We start from the raw sequence: 5086 nt of genomic DNA, 5'->3' as shown, positions 1-5086 counted from the left end.
AATACAATGATAGAGATCGTTTCAGCGATTTGTGCTCGAAACCCACATCGAACGTGTAATTCTCACCAATGACCCCGTTTTGTGGCAACTTGTCGGTTATATTAAAATCGATATGTGTGAATTAAAACATACGATATGTGAATTATAATAAACAATAAAAGAAATATTGGAATTCGGTACGAATAAGCGATAATATAATTAGTTGGATAGAATTGTTTTGAGAATATCCCAATTGTTAGTCATTGTTCTGCTCTAGAATGTAATGAAATTTATCAGTTTTTTTTTTCAAGTAAATCGATGTTTTGTTGAACTTATGATTCCTTTGTCATCAAGATTACTCATCTTTACTTATTTATCAAAATGTATTTGATATGTGTTTCAGATCAATTTGGATTACTGAAATACTGATTTCTCTATTTATTCGTGCTTGTATTTGTATATTAGTTATTTAAAATTATTGAAGTTCATTGAATTATTCAGAGCGCTTTACTTTTTTTTCAAATTTCAATTTATTAAAATAAAACGTTCTTAAATTAACTAAAATTAACGTTCTTAAAAATAAAAAAGTTGTTATTATTGAGTTGTAAAAGTTGTCGTTTAGTGCATGTAAATCAGTCAGATACTTCTTCCATATATTTTTTGTTTTGAATTATGATATGTCTATTATGAAGACATTCAGTAATTATTTTGTTATTTTAACAGATGGCCGTTTAGAAGGCAATTCAGTAGTTGTTCTTTCTATCTAATAGTAGTTTTTTTTTCTTCTAATAGTTGCTACATATTTTCAACATACCGGGTAATGGTATTCAATCATTTTATTTTTTGTGTAAAACTGTCCCCAAAGTTGCAATTTTTACTTTATTGTATTATTTTTTAGATCTTCAAGTGATTTGATTTCATTACTGCTTTACACTTTTTGCTTGATATCATATTTTTAAATCCACAATTTCAAGTGATCTGGTATCATTACTGCTTGATAGCAACCTGACTGAGGTGGTTATAGAACTAGTGGTTGCTTATCTGCATTCTTACCACGAGAACTCCCCCAAAATTACAATTTTCACTTTTTATCATATTTTAGACCTACAATTTCAAATGATCTCATACCATTACTACTTGATACCAAGCAGGCCGAGGTGGCTATCAAACCCTGAACTAATGGTTGCTTATCTGCATTCTTACCATGCGAACTGTTCCCAAAATTGCAATTATCACTTTTTATCATATTTTTAGACTTACAATTTTGAGTGATCTGATATCATTACTGTTTGATACCAAGCTGGCCCAGATGGCTATCAAACCCTGAACTAATAGTTGCTTATCTGCGTTGCTTGATATAATATTTTTAGACCTACAATTTTGAGTGACTGGTGACCGCTGACAATTTTAAGTGACCAGTGATATCATTACTGCTTGATACCAAGATGGCCGAGGTGGTCATAGAACCCTGAATTAGTGGTTGCTAATACGCGTTCCTACTACCATATTACAGATATATACTATATTTTTTTATTTATAAGAATATTTTTAAAAGTTAATACAAAGTGAAGACAATATAGAAACTTGGTAATCTGCAGCAGCCTGATATATTAGATATCTTAAAATGATATAAGGTAACATATAAATCTGTATTTTGCTAGAAAAAATGCAATAAATGTTCTTACGTAATATTTTCCATATATTAATGTTAGGTTCTTGTGGAAAAAGAAATCCATTATTTTTTATATATTTGTTCACATAAAAATAATGGATTTCTTTTTTCTCAGCCTAATATTTTCAACTATTTGAATTTTGGTTATTATAAAAAAAAAGTTCTAACAATTTATTATTGGCATGATTTGTTTATAGTAATTACTCTATAAGTGTCCACTTCACCTTATTAAAAATATTCTACATATTTACCAGAAAAGAGAGATTAGGGAAATCCTTACTTAAAATAGATTATTTAGACTTTTTTAGTAATGACTATAATAAATTGAAGACTGTCCAAAATTTGGGAAAACAAAAATAGTTTTGCCTTGGAATTTCAACATAATTGTGAACTAAATTTTAACACCAGTTCAAGTTCGATGTAAATAATAATGATTTTCTAGGTAAAATTTAAAACTACCGCATTGTTCAATTTTGGGGGGCTATTTATATTGCAACATTCAAATCTGAAACAATTTTACAATTGTTCTGGAATTTTAATTTATTTTTTCATTCAAATTCGGTTTTGTACTACTTTATCCTATTTGCATGTGAAACGTGATTTTTTTTGATACCAGAAAGAAGATGCGTAACTTTTAGGTCCAATTTAGTATTCCGGTCATCGATTGCCGAATCGGAATATTTTCGATCAAACTGGACCGCGGAAACTCCGTTGTACATTTAAATGCCTAATCAAACGAATATATGTATGATGCGAACATGGATATTTTACGATTATAATGTCAAGTTCTAGGGTCAAATTTTTGAGTAATTATATAAAATATATTTTGAACCTAGTTAGAGTAAAATAAAATCCAAGTTTTTTTAGTCGGAGCTCCAACAAAAATGTTTATTTACATTTTTTTTTTCATAAACAGATGAAGTTGACAGTGATTAATGAGTCAATTACAATTATAAAATAAATATACTGGCACTTCGTATATAAATTAATTGTGAAAACTTGTTAGAACATTAGATCAGTATAGAGCAGATCAGTATAGAGCTACTTAACCTATGGGTCGCGGGGAAAAATTCTGGGGTCGCGAGTGATTTCAATGTCAAATATTTATATCGTTTTATAACATCACGTCTTGATTTTTGTATGTTCTAAACAAATTTTTAAACTATATAGTTTCATATGCATATGTTTATGCCTATTGTTACCAAATATATAAATTATTTAAAAATATTAATTTACCTTTTTATATCTTTGGGGTCGTCCAGAAATTCGCAGTCATGAATGGAGTCGCCAAGTAACTCCCAATCATAAATGGGATCGCTATTGACAAAAGTTTAAGAAGCCCTGGTATAGAGTATAAATTATATGTATAAAAACGGCATAAAATCAATATAAGAAGTGAGAAAAAAATGATAATAAAGTATGAATGTAAAAATACGTGGAGTAGAACATGAACTTGAATAAATTTAAAATAATAAAAATTGCTAATTTTTTTTAAAAATAGAGGGTGCTGAAAGTTTATTATATATACAGGGTGTCCCAAAACTCTCGAAATCGACCGATTTCGAATAATTTAAATATATGGTTCAATAAAAAGTCCTTGTTCTTGAATTTTTGGAGCAATTGTGGTATTATTGGTATCCTTAAGGGTGTCCCAAATCTCTGAAAGTGGTATTTTTATAAATATGGTAATTTTTTACCATTATGTTATTATTTTTTACTGTGGTCTTGGAAATGTTATTCACGATTACGGTTCCAAAGTTTGAGAGATAAAGAAATTAATAAAAATTAACAATACCCGAAAAATTATCACAATTTTACCAAAGCTCTAGATTGCACTTAAAAGCTCATAATTTCTAAACAACGTGAGATAATTTTTTTTCTACATTTTGAAGGACATTTAGGGTCAATGGAAACAGGGTGATAGCCGTTTGACGTTAAGTTCTGGGACACCCTGTATATATATGCATATATACATATATTTATGGATATATATACAATATTTCAAATTAATTTTTACTATCTTTAACATGCTTTGGCAATTGCTTATGGCAATTTAACGAAATCGATTGCTTTTGCTATTATACAAAATTTGCTTTGAAAATGTAATATGTTAGGAGTCATTTCATCTTTATTATATTAATAAATCTTTGAAATCGGTTAAAATTTTCCAAGATTATAACTATAAAAATCTTACTGTAACAAGTCATGGTTCGACGAAAAGTTTGTAGATCGAAACAAAAGTATTCTTAGGAGAATCGCATTCGCTTTATTTCGTTCTGCGCTGATTGCCCATTTTTGGAATAATTTTTAAATTTATTAATTTTGCTTGAGTCAGTTTATATAAAAATAGAAATATTCAGATATTGAAATAAACAACCTCATGGTTCACTATAACTTAATTTTATTTACACTACACTTCATTTATACTATAGTTACAGCTTTACAAGTGCATTGATTTATAACAATTCATAAAAGTCATTCTTACTGATTTTTATTTGTGAAAGCAATTACATAATTTTGTTTATATTAAATATAGATTACATATATAATAAAATTGTAATTAGCAGAACCAGTTTTCATGCGATCATTGCGGAGTATCAAATATAAATTTATTTTTATTCAAACGTAGAATGCGTAGAGAAATTTTGACAAACTTTTTTCATCATTCGTGATAACATAATGCTTTAATAATTTGCTTACGTCGTTTCGTTCTCATTATATCATTTTTTGTTGTAGAAAAAAATTATGCAAATTAATTAATTAACATGTAGCAAACTGAATAATTAAGGTAAATTGAATTGAATACTATTATCAATAAATCAATGAATTACTGATGATCATCTCATCTCAATGCTGTATAGGCTTTTTAATTTTCCAAAACATTAGGTAAAACTTTCGCTCCATTGAAAGCTAATAAAACAATTTTGCATCGAAGAAAGTTACCTTCTAAAGTTTTTATAATCGTCAATAATATTTTACAAAATAATAGTGACAAGGCAAATTATCAACTACCTTTCCTCACCGGTAGCGTTTAAGTGCTTATAAATCAGTTCAAGCTACTTGCGATTTTATCGGTCGTTATAGTTACCTAGAAAATCATATATTATTTATATTGAACTTGAACTCGTGTAAAAACTTAGGTTATAATTAGGTTGAAATTCCAAGGCGCAATACTTCTATTTTTCCTTACAATAATTTTTCTCGATATTCTAGACGTTATTTCTTGCTTCGATATAAATTCCTTTGAAGTGGTAAAAGTTATAATATTAGCATTTTAATAAAATAAGGCTTTCTCTTATTATTGTTATAATATACTCTTATAATGTGGCACAGAACAAAATGAACACGTTTTAGTTCATTAGCTACGACAGTTTCACACATTTAAGTGGTATTTATAATATAATAATATAGATGCCACAGAAACAATATTATAGT

At 28.0% G+C, this 5086-nt stretch overlaps 1 pseudogene; it reads right to left on the bottom strand.

The window, feature by feature from the left end:
* LOC113366885 overlaps positions 1-1225 on the bottom strand; it is a 7472-nt pseudogene extending 6247 nt beyond the window's left edge.
* Positions 1226-5086: the final 3861 nt, after the last annotated feature.

Source organism: Ctenocephalides felis, unplaced genomic scaffold (assembly GCF_003426905.1).
Source record: "Ctenocephalides felis isolate EL2017-DRISC unplaced genomic scaffold, ASM342690v1 CF-g0.4_SCAFFOLD_01170, whole genome shotgun sequence".
NCBI lineage: Eukaryota > Metazoa > Arthropoda > Insecta > Siphonaptera > Pulicidae > Ctenocephalides > Ctenocephalides felis.
The sequence above is the reverse complement of the archived record's forward strand: the minus strand, read 5'-3'. Positions and strand labels throughout refer to the sequence as shown.